The sequence below is a fragment of the Saccostrea cucullata genome, unplaced genomic scaffold (assembly GCF_032062105.1).
Source record: "Saccostrea cucullata isolate Sc308-1 unplaced genomic scaffold, CSIRO_AGI_Scuc_v1 ctg12488, whole genome shotgun sequence".
NCBI lineage: Eukaryota > Metazoa > Mollusca > Bivalvia > Ostreida > Ostreidae > Saccostrea > Saccostrea cuccullata.
Window position 1 is genome coordinate 13,135 of NW_026932655.1, and position 13,134 is coordinate 26,268.

The following is a 13,134-nucleotide window of genomic DNA, read 5'->3' on the forward strand; positions in this document are numbered from 1 at the left end:
AAGAATACTCGGTGGCAATATTATTCATCCACTTTCAAAGAAGCAGCGTCCAATTCGTTTACTCTCATTTCACGAGGATAAACGAATCGGACTCTTGGCTAGCGAAGATGGTGCATCAACGTTTGGTACCAATAATGCTGCGATTTTTGATGTTGATTGTTAACCCTACTTGCCGTCTTTGCAGGCATGCACCGGTGGGTAAAGGTGGGTGACAGGGTGTTCGAAATTGTCTCAAATCGTCTACAAAGTCCAGGCCTGGGGGCCATAAAACTTAGATGAACTCACTTTTGATCTCAGTCTCACTTTTTCCAAAGGAATATATAGTGGAAAAGTGAGACTGAGATCAAAACTGAGTTTGTCTAAGTTTTATGGCCCCCAGGCCAGGTCTATCGCTGAGAAGAGGATCCAGCGGAATCCTCTTGAAATATTTTCTATAATTGTTCTTCTTATGAACTAGTCATTGGCCAAGTTGGAAAGAACGGCTGAAATTAACCATCCTTGCCTGACGCCGGTCCTGGGATCAATGAACTTGTTACTTCTCCCTGTCAATCTGTGCAGTGGGAAAATCAGAGCGGTACAAGATACAAGATATTTTATTTACCAATCAAGGGCCCGGAAGGGCTTTTCAGCATACATAAATGTTCAATTTAAACATTTTTTGTGAACATTGACTGGGGAATGATGGCTGCTAGCCTAGGGTCCAGCTCGAAAATGTCTGCATGAAGGCTTGATTCTTGGGAGTCCTCATGGCAGGTACTATCTTTTCTTTCCTTGTTAGATCGATATATAAATCTAAGTCCTCGATGACATATGGAATGTCTGCTGATTTCTTGGATGGGGTTGGTTGGGTACTGCATAGAAATGTTCTATGGCCCATTTTCTCATGTGTTCTTTCTCAGTTGTCATTAGTTTTTCCTACTTTTTCTTTACAGGGCCATCTGTACTCCCTTGAACTTCCAAAAGCAAGACGGATGATCTCGCAAAGGTTCCCATGTTTTCTTTGCTGCTGCCTGGTCTGCATCTACTTTTCTGTTCAATGGCCTCTCTCCTGTTATTGTTTTGTCTTCACTTTCTTGTTTGCTTCTTTGTATATATTTTCTTGTCTTTACTGCAATCTACTTTATACGGCGAGGAGAAAAGTGAATGGACCATTATCCTTGAATTTACGTATCCTCGAAACGGAGGGTTTTACTAAATCCACGAAAATTGATGCCTATAAATATTGATGAAGCCACAGTACACATATTATTAACTCGGTGTGTTGTAGTCTCTTTTTTGGCCTGTCTTCTCTCTTGATGACATTCAAAGTTTCCTATAGAGTTCAACTGATGCCCCTTCTCTCGTGGTATCCAACTTTCTCCCAATCTAATTAAAATCAGATCCTTTGATCCGCTCACATAGATAGCTAAACAAGGTAGCGATCTATGTGAGCGGATCAATGGATCTGATTTTAATCATATTGACTTTCTCCTTGCTGCTCTCTATGTAGAGTATGGTGATGCATTACGATCTCTAGCCACCCCTTTTCTCACCTGGACTATCGGGTCTTGTAAAAACCTGAAACAATAACTACTGATCTTCAACAAATTTAAAGCACACCTCTTTCTGTTAATTCCCTGTCGTTCGATATCAACCTTGGCATGGTTGACCTGGGTCCTGAACTTCATCTTTGCAAGTGCAAAGATGAGCTTTTTGTTTTTTGTTTTCAACATCGTATGATCTTCACGTCTAGTTTAGAGCTTATCTACACACCATTGATCCTCAAGTAAACAATCTGCTACTGTCTTTTTTATGGCGAGTGACAGGTCAACTTGTGAATATCACGGTTTTGGAATAATATCCCTCTTATCACCAAGCTATTCATGGTACAGAGTTCTACTAGCCTCTCTCCTTTGTTATTCATTGTCTCTATTCCATATTTACTCATAACTTTCTCGCAATAGGTGTTTCCCTGCCCATCTTTCGTACTGAGATCCCCATGCATGTTAAAAAAAGATTCTGTCGTGACGATTTTTCAGTCTCTGTCTAAAGCTGCTTGAAGAAATTATCTTTTCCATCTTTCCTGGTCTTTTTGGTGCACGGCACTGAAGTTGGTGAGACTTTCCTTTTTTCTTGTACTCTTCAGCCTGCTGATTATAAACTTCCGTTCTAGCAGACATAACTCCAAGCTTTTATATAGGATGATTGCAACTCCTGCATGGTGCTAGTCGTCATCTCTATCAAAGATAAGGATTGCTTCACTTGTGGTGGTTCACATCCTCCAAGATCCAGTCCATCCTCTCTCTCACTCGCTCCTAGGACACAGAGTTTGAACCTCTGCATCACTGGTATTACTTGTGCCCGCTTGCACGTTTGGTACATCGTTGTTACATTCCCGTATCTTAAAATGATCTTGGTTTTGGGTTTTGGTGGTGTTCAGGCCCTCCACTATCCTGCTGGTAACGTCATCATGTCTTTAACCACTAGCAAAATAATTAGTTTTCCCTGTGACTGATTCCGTAACGTAGTTGTTTTCTGGAGATAGGAGATATTTGTTGACGTTCAGTAGAATGAAAAGAAAGATCAGAGGTGGACTTGGGACGTGTACAGTAAATGTCAGTGGACTGAGATGGAGGTCCTTGGTGCAGGCCGTGTGTGCTCAAAACATGAAGAAGACTAAGTAAGTAAGTGTATGTAAATACATACGTTGGTTGAAGGTTTAAAAAATATTTGTAAAGGCATTTGGATTGCTTTTTTCGGAGTTTTTTCCCATTAGAGCAACTAGCCTTTCGAACAATTTGATGTTTTCATTAGCTGTTGTTGTAGTCCATTTGCCATCAACCGCAGGACCGTTATCTTCCTTTTTTTTCCCTTAACCTTCTCTTGTAATTTTCTAATAGCTTACTGATGATAAAGTGTGTTTTTGTTTTACGTCCCTTTCGAAATTTTTTCACTCGTATGGAGACGCCACCACTTGCCGGTAAAGAGCTGCAAATTTTGAACTATTCTTGGCACTCAGGGCCATTGAGCAGTGAGGAATCTTTTTATGCCAGCATCTACCGCGAACGGGAACTCTGTTTATAATACGGTCTCATCCGAAGTACCGGTCTCCACGTCCCAGAGTGGGATTTGAACCAGTATCAACTCCTTACTCCGCGACTCTAGACCAGACGCTCTACCGATGCGACAAGCGAGCGACTCTGATGATTAAGAAAGGGTAACACCCCATTTTGACTGAAGGTCCCAGAAAATATTGTTTCATCCCATCAAATCCAATGATAGAGGAATGGGTTCAATGACTTATTTTAAAAGAGACAAGAACAGTGTTAGGAAAATCAAACAGATGTCACAGGAAACGAGGAATATAAACAAAGTTAAGTCTATCAAGGAAGTTCGAGGCAGAGATATATTAAATATGGATTTGCACAGCCACAACAATGCAAACCTCTTCCAACGTGTTCTACTCGGAAATCTATATTATCCTTGTGTATAAAAAGCAGTGTGCCTCTAGCATTTACAACTGCATATCTATCTTTGGCTCTTTGCACACAGGTGGCATTCAAACTATTCGCCTTCCACATGGTCGCCCGCGTGGAGCAGTGGTTAGAGCGTCTGCTCTAGAGTCGCGAAGTAAGGAGTTGATCCTTACGTCGCTGGTTCGAATCCCACTATGGGACGTGGAGACAGGTCCTTCGGATGAGACCGTATAAACTGAGGTCCCGTGTTGCAGTAGGTGCTGGCACGGAAAAAAAACATCCCTCACTACTCAGTTTCCCTAGGTGCCGAGTATAGGTCAAAATTTGCATCTCTCCATCGTCTCCATATGAGTGAACATTCTCGAGAGGAACGTTTAACAACAAAACAACAAACAAAAATCTTATTTTTTACAACCCTTGCGCATGGCGTTTGGCCCCTAAAAATTATTTACAAATACACCTGCCTCATGCAAAAAACACCACATAGGAGTTGAATCCCCTTATGGTACTTAGTTGAAACCTCACATGTACCCCTTTACAGGGCAAGCATTAGTATCTGAGGAAAATTGATCTTTCTAAAAAAAATGGGGTGGAGGATACTTTTATATGGGGTTTATATATATCAGCGTTTTACAAGACTGATTCTAAGACATAAAAAATCGTGTATGATGATGAGGTGCATAAAATAAAACGTAATGCTCGTAAACATTTCAATTCTAAGCTTCATTTTGAGGCTTTTTAAAAATAAAATGATTTTTTAAAGTTATCCTTCCTAGAAGTGGATATCCTTAAACTTCATATGTATATAACTTTTCCTACCAAATTAACAGGGGCTCGAGTTTACTTGGGGCTCCAAGGTCATCTTTTTATAATTTGTTTTAGTACAGCCGTGTATAGGCCTATACATTTAATAATTCTTCAAATTCCAAGGGGATCTGATCAGGCTTCTCGATCCCCCCCCCTCTCTAGATCCGCACATATTATAGAAAACTGCTTCTGCAATAAAAAAAAAAGAAAGAAAGAAAAGTTAATCATATACGGGGGCTGTTCAATAAATAATGTCCTCGGTGCTCATAAAGAAGCAAAAGACGCTTTTCAATGATTTAGTCTTCATGATTTTACTAATTAATCTCTTTTAAGTAAAATGCATGTCCGTAACATTTTTTATCCCATTTCTGATTGTTTTAAGAACTCATTTTTGGGTATGTCCCTTAGTATACTGGAAAATGGCAGATCCAATGATTTCCCGGACTTGTTTCTTCCCTCTGAAAGGTGTTTCTTTCAAGTTTGGAAATAGAAACAAGTCAAATGGTCAAAGATCTGGCGAATATTGTTAATGTGAAAAAACATTAATTTTCTATATATTCCGAAAACCTCTTTACTCTTCAGGGCATGCGGGTTTGGGCGTTGTCTTGAAGAAATTCAATGTAGTGGATTCCTGATTCTGGGTCCTTCCTCTAATAAATCTTTTGATTTTTTTGTAAATAAATTGCTTTGTAGACTCCTCCAGAAATTCAACTGTATCTCTGAATACGAATTTGAACAACAATACCACTAATTTTTAAGAAAATTACATATAAATATGTCTTTGTGCCCTTGAATACCTGTGCCTTTGTCAGACATTCGCCTTTTTTTATCAAGTACATCTTATGGTAAATTTTGTTTTGAGGGTTTTAATCAATAGAATTATGTTCCAATATCTGTTTGAAAATAAAACAAACGTGGATAACTAAAATTACTGATATTTTAAAATAATTGTTAAGAATTTCGTTTCCGATGTCGTTTTCACTCATTTTTCAAAATAGAGGGGGAACTTTGAGTACCAAGCTTTTTTACCGTCAAACGTTTTTTAAAAACTGTGTAAATTACTCCCGATATGATGTCTATCAAATTTCCTATGTGTCTTAAAGTCAATCATACATCATCAAATACTATTTGTTGAAATTTGGCAAACAGTACATAAGTTGTTTTAATTTTTGTTGGTTGGCAAGGAGGGTACCCATTTTTGTTGCCCATTATATAATTTTTTATCATTGAAATCCACCTGCTCATTTGTCTATAAAACAGGCATCGGTTGCCGTAAATGACACATATTTCAGTGAATATTTCTTTGGGATTTTTAACAAGATTTACGGCATCTATAATGAAGCTTTTATTTTCTCTCTTGTTTACTGATTCTTTACCATTCATTTATAATGCAGTGTCTCGAAAAGCCCTTGTTTCCCAGCTTCTCACGATGAAACTATGTGATGAAAAGTGGTCACATAAACTGTTATAAATTCATGAAAGATTCAATAATGAGAGAAATTCAAGTATAATGTCATATGTTATCTGTAATGTATGTTATATAGTTCAGGACATTATTTATTGAACAGCCCTCGTATAATAAAAAATACAGTAGATACATGCATGCTTGCAGGTTTGAAAAGTAAAAAACCCAAGGTCAGGCACTGGGAACATAAAATGTTGTGTTTTGTTATGGTGACTACAGTACACAATTTGATTATCATCAGCTATGTCTTTGGCTCCGGTTTCTGTTAATCATACAACAGCACCACCAAAGTATGGCATAGCATAAACTGTGTTCGTATGACATAGCATATACTGTGTTCCTGGGAAGCACGTCTTACCGTTGTACATGTAACTGATTCTGATCACATCGACTGCACTATTCGGGTTGTATGAATCTTTAATGTGGCTAAATTCTTTATACATGTAATTATAAACGTATACATGTACATTGATTCAAAGAACACCTGTCTCCTGCTATAGGAGTATATTCATAAAATTATTGTGTAGCAGATATTTAATTTAATAGGTGAAAAAGTTATACTGAAATTTTACATCTACCTTCACCTTTACAAGAGGTAAGGAATAGAGAGTAACGAAAAGTGAACTAGTGCTAATTGTAACGGGAACCGTTACAGATGTTCCCCAAACGCTCCCCAACTCCCTTTTGGTGCCATATTCCCTGTAAGCTTCATTAAATAATACAACCTCTATGCATCTGAGATTTTAACAACATTAACAAAGAAGTGTACAAAAATCATTTAAACTTTAGCATTGCACGCGTGCATATGTGAATGCATCATGACCATATCATCTTGTCTACACAATCTATATTTTTAATATACTGAATATTAAAGTATTTAATCCAAAATTATTTTTTAAAAAATACGCTCATTCAAGTGTATGTTTGATTTTACTCATTTCACGTGCACGCACGTGCATACATGAGCATGGTGACCATACCTTCTTGTAGAAGTCCATTACATCTATATATGTTCTAAATGCCACCCCGTTTGGGTGAAAACTAAGGGAGTTATAGCTGTTTAAAGTTTCAGCCAATCAGATTGCAGCACATGTACACGCACGTGTATGCATGTGCCTGGTGACCATACCTACTTGTAGAAGTCCATTATATCTATCTATGTTCCAAATCCCATCCTGTTTGGTTGAAAACCAAGGGAGTTATAGCTGTTTAAAGTTTCAGCCAATCAGATTGCAGCGCACGTGCATGCACGTGTTTTCATGATAATTGCTTTATTTCATGTTGTAGGATATCCTAATGCATGGCTATGTCCAAAATTTCAAAGGATTTCGTCAAAAAACAAGAAAGATATTGAGACTTTAGTTGCAGCCAATCAGAGCGAAGTGCACGTGCATGCGCGTGAGATCTTGCTATTTTCACCATGTCGTCATGTCTATACTACTAATATATCCTCACATAATGAGTTTCAAAGCATTTCATTTAAAAATAGAACAGTTGTGGCTATATCTATTATATTGGTCATTTCACGTGTTGCACGTGCACGCTCTTGCAAGCACGTGCGCGCAAAATGACCTTGATTCCGCAAATCTACATAACATGTCTACTAACCCTAAAAAGGTTTTACTTACATCGGACGAACAGTTTACAAGATCATTCCCGGACAAAAAAGTTCCAGGAAGAAGAAGAAAAATAATAATAATAATAACTAGTGCTAATTGTAACGGGGACCGTTACAGATGTTCCCCAAACGCTCCCCAACTCCCTTTTGGTGCCATATTCCCTGTAATCTCTATTAAATAGAAATACTTTATGAAATTTAGACTTAATCAAGGTCTTCCCAAAAAAATACAAAATATATTTAAAAATAGGCATTGCACGCGTGTTCATGTGCGTAACGACCATATTATCTTGTCTACAATATCTAGAATATTAATATACTTCATATCAAAGCATTTAATCCAAAAGTTTTAAAAAAATACACTCATTCGAGTGTATTTTTAATTTTACTCATTTCACATGCACGCACGTGCATAATGACTATACCTTCTTGTAGGAATCCCTTATATTTATCTATGTTCTAAATCCCATCCTGTTTGGTTGAAAAACAAGGGAGTTATAGCCATTTGAAGTTTCAGCCAATCAGATTGCAGCACACATGCATGTGCGTGATTTCATAAATTTTTATCTTTATCGTATTGAAGGATATCTAAATGAATGACTATATTTTAAAATTCCAAACATTTCGTCAAAAAACAAAGGAGATATAGCCATATAAAGATTCAGCCAATCAGATTGCAGCACACGTGCATGCGCGTGATTTCATGAATTTTTTTCTATATCATATTTTAGGATATCCTAATGCATGACTATGCTTTAAATTTCAAAGCATTTCGTCAAAAAACAAAGGAGATATAGCCACTTAAAGTTTCGGCCAATCAGATTACAGCACGCGCGCATGCGCATGCTTTCATGAAAATTTTTATATATCATGCTGTAGATCTTCATAATGTTGGACTATGTTCAAAATTTCAAAAGATTATGACAAGAAACAAGAAAGATATTGAGACTTTATTTTCAACCAATCAGAGCGAAGCGCACGTGCATGCGCGTGAGATCTTGCTATTTTGACCATGCCATCTAGTCTATACTACTAATGTATCCTTACATTATGAGTTTCAAAAAAAATCATCAAAAAAAGAAAAGTTACAGCAATATCCATTATATTGGTCATTTCATGTGTTGCACGTGCGCGCTCTTGCAAGCACGTGCGCGCAAAATGACCTTCGTTTGGCAAATCTGCATAACATGTCTACTGACCCTAAAAACATTTTACCTTAGTCAGATGTGTAGTTTACAAGATCACTCGTGGACAAAATTTTCCCAGGAAGAAGAAAAATAATAATAATAATAATAATAATAATAATAATAATAAGAAACAGAGTAAAAACAATATGTTCCCCAACTTCGTTTGGGGAACATAATAACTAGAAACTCTTGTTGCTACAGCAACAAAGAAGGTCTTCCGTTCTCCTCTATTAATCTGCATGCAGGATATTTTTTTTTCTACTTTAAAAAAGACAGACGTATAGTAAACTAGTAGACTAATTGTTCAGTGAACAATTATCGGCATTTCCACCTTTTAAAGTATTTCAATATCATTTGGGCTGAAAAAAGTAGAAAAAAGCAAGAAAATAAATAAAACAGCTAAATTCTCATTTCTCTACTAGGATTTTAGATCGGGCTCGCAGTTGGTATAAATATACTCTAAACAGACTTCCTGGATTATACGAGTCGACTCGGGGACAACCATGATTTCATTGATCACGCAAAGAGAGCACGTTCAAAACATTGTAACACGCTCCTAGGTGTATATATGAGCTTGAATGAGATTGTTTTCGAGTTAAGATGTAAGGGGTAGGGTCTGATTAAAATTACGATATACCTAATAATATGAATAACATGCATTTGATCTGCGCATCAAGACGGAAGCGTAAGTGAAAACGTTGTGAAATGTCCCATGTGTACCTGCATCATATGTGCATTATACATGTATTAAAGAGATGTTTGAAAATATCCGATTTGAGTTGTTTTATGTTTGAAATAGATGGCGATAAATTATTTAAGAGCATGTGAGAAACATGAGCAAGAGATGCAAGGCAGTTTGTAATTATGGAAAAGGAAAACAGAGAATCGGGTTCGGGTTTTAACACTCCTGACCGAAATAGGCATGAAATTCAATGTAAGTAGCATAAATAAAATTCCAAACATGTAATTCTAGATGGGAAACACAGGGAAGAAACGTGTATTTCTTTTTACTATGCTGAAAGTCGCTATTTCTTGGGATTGTGTTATTCTAGAAAAAAAATCAAATTTCAAATGAAATCAAGATTCATTCTATTAATATTAAATCCGAATAAAATTGAAATAAATTCCATACACTAAAGAAAGCAAGAGTACTTGGTATTAAAATGTCGTAATAGAGCAGGAGAATCGAATGATATTAACAAAAATTGCAAAAATAGCCAATACGGGCTTTAATTAATTTTTATGCTCAGCAATACAAAATTTCAGACAGAAAAAAAAATGCAGATTTTGATGATTTTCCCTAGAATTTCATTATATTTTAGAGACTCACCTTAAAACTCTCAGGACACTTTCTTTTCTTGCTTTTACTCCGAATCTTATGTCGATTTATTGTGTCGTTTGACTTGTAGACATTTTCTCTATACTGCTGTTGATTTTTTTTAAGAAATGAAGGGGGGATATAAGCATTTGTTAGAGTAAGAGTTGCAAATACCTCAACGACATTAAACTTGATTGTGACCTTTGGATCAATAGGGGGCCATTTATCAAGGTCAAGGTCATCCAAAAAAGAGAGAGAGAGATAAACTTGAGATTAACACTTGAAGCTGAATCTAGATAAAAGTAATGAATATTTCTTTATTACTTTTTGAGTAAGGGGTCAAAGGTCAAGGTCAAATATCAAGGTCAAAGGTCATTTGGATTTTAAGCTTAAATCGACAATTTCTCTAGTTTTCCAATGACCTGGACCTACTCTTCAAGGTCATAGGTCAAAACATCTCATGCAGTTGTGAGTCATGGACATTTTCTCTACACCACGCCGTTCAAGCGAGGTAACTCCAATTTATCTAAGCTATCTAAATTGCGTAGAAATTGATTTGGTAGGGAAAAATCGCTATTTCAATTAATATTCAATGTAAATAAAATTGAAATAAACTCTACATACAAAGGAGATCAAGAATACTTGGTATTAAAATTTCGTATTTGAGCAGGAGAATTGAATGTTATTGACAAAAAGTGAAGAAATACCCAATGCAAGCTTTAATTAATTTTCGTGCTCATCAGCACCTAAATTTCAGACAGAAAAAAATATAGTTGTTGCCGATACTCATTAGAATTTCATTATATACTTCAGAGACTCACTGTTAAACACTCAGGACACTTTCTTTGATGTGTCTTCTACTGCAATCCTTAAATTTCATGTCGATCTGTAGCGTCGTTTGAACTGTAGAAATTTTTTTTAGGTTCCTATTGATTTACATAAAAAGGGGGGGGGGGTTACATAAGTATTTGTTAAAGTGAGAGATGTAAACATTCCCACGGACTCAAGCTTGATTGTGACCTTTGGGTCAATTGGGTCAAAGGTCAAGGTCATTTATCGAGGTCAAAGTTCAAGGTCATTCAAAAACCTTTTAAACTCGACTTTAACACTTGAAGCTGTATCAAGCTAAATATAAAAAAAGTAACTCTTGGGTAAGGGTCAAGGTCAAACGTGAAGGTCAAACTCAAAGGTCAAGGTTATGTGGCATATATAAGCAATTTAAATACTTTTCCAATGACCTTGACTTTTTGATCTTTGGTGTTGTTTTATTTCTTATAATTGTAAGTTTTCGTTGTTTTTATTTCTTTTATTTATTTTTGGTGGATCTGACATATTTCAAAACTACTAAATAGATGCAATAAAGTAACGAAAAAAAAATTGGAAAGAAAAAAGTTGGAATTTTCGATTTTTCAAATTAATCCTGTAACGACCGGAAGTGACGGCGGAGACAATTATCCCTATATCTGTTGTTCACTCTTCAAGGTTTATTATTCATATAAGTTAAGTTATGTTAACTACTCAGTTGGAGGATAGGAAATCATGAGACCGGAAATCAATTTTTAACAGATATTTCTAGTTACTCTAGACATTTGCAGTCTGAATTACATGTTCTAAAATCATTTCAAATACTCTTTCTATAAAAGATATTTATGGGATAGTATGATACTCAATTTATGCAGTTTTTCTCTCATAACCGGAAGTTGCCGTTTTTGTTTCTGGTGGGACGGACATATATCAGAACAACCAATAAGATGCAATAATGTGATGCCGAGAAGTATTCCAAAAAGAAAAGCTGAAATTTCTGATTTCTTTTATCACTTCCTGTGACGACCGGAAATGACGGCGAACGATCTTAACCCTTATGAGTTTCCTAACTTATCAAGATCTATTACTCATTCAAGTCTGGCGTCTCCATCTCTTACCGTTTCCGAGATCTCTTTGTTATAACTTTTTATATTGAGGACAGAAAATCACGCGTCCGGAAGTGAATTTTACAAAGATATTTGAGGTTACTGTAGACATTTGTAGTCTGAATCACATATCTAAAAATCACTACAAATACTTTATGTATAAGAAATATTTATGGGAAAGAAAAATACACAAATTATGTAGTTTTTCTCTTATAACCGGAAGTTGTCGTTTTAGTTTCCGGTGGGACTGATATATTTCAAAAATACAAATAAGATGTTATAATGTGATGCAAAAAATGTTTCACGCAAGAAAAGTTAAAAATTTTGATTTTTGGATCACTTCCTGTGACGACCGGAAGTGACGGCGGACGATCATATCCCAACTGAACTTGCCTACTTATCAAGATCTACCACTTGTATAAGAGTGGTGCCTTAATCTCTTATCGTTTACGAGATCTAGCTATGATAACTTCTCATTTTGAGGACAGAAATTCACGCGACCGGAAGTGAATTTTACAAAGATATTTAACGTTACTGTAGACATCTGCAGTCTGAATAAGATATCCAAAAATCATTTCAAATACATTACGTATAAAAAATATTTATGGGAGAGAAAAATACTGAAAATATGCAGTTTTTCTCTTATAACCGGAAGTTGTCGTTTTAGTTTCCGGTGGGACTTATATATTTCGAAACTACAATAAAGATGCTATAATGTGATGCAAAGAAAGTTTCAAAAAAGAAAAGTTGAAATTTTCGATTTTTTGATCACTTCCTGTGACGACCGGAAGTGACGGCAGACAACCTTACCCCAATTGGTTTTGCCTACTTATCAAGATCTATTAATCATATAAGTTTGGTGTCTTAATCTCTTACCGTTTCTGAGATATGACTCGGACAAAACTTTTTTGAAAAAAGCGGAAATCGAACATATCTGACGACCGGAAGTGACTTTTGAAAAACTGAAAACTACATCTGAAAGATATTTTTACTCTCCATCATCCCTGAAAATTTCATGAGAATCCGTCCAGTCATCTCTGAGAAATCGTCAAAACAAAAAGGCAAAAAAATAATAATAATAATAATAATAAAAAGAAAAAACAGTAGAATCTCTATAAGGTCTTCCGTCTGAAACGGAAGACCTTAACTAGTGCTAATTGTAACGGGGACCGTTGCAGATGCAACGCTCCCCAACTACCTTTCGGTGCCATATTCCCTGTAAGCTTCATTAAATAAGAAAACTCTATGCATCTGAGACTTTAACAACATTTACAAAGAAGTGTACAAAAATCATTTAAACTTTAGCATTGCACGCGTGCACATGTGAATGCATTTGCGTCATGACCATATCATCTTGTCTACACAATCTATATT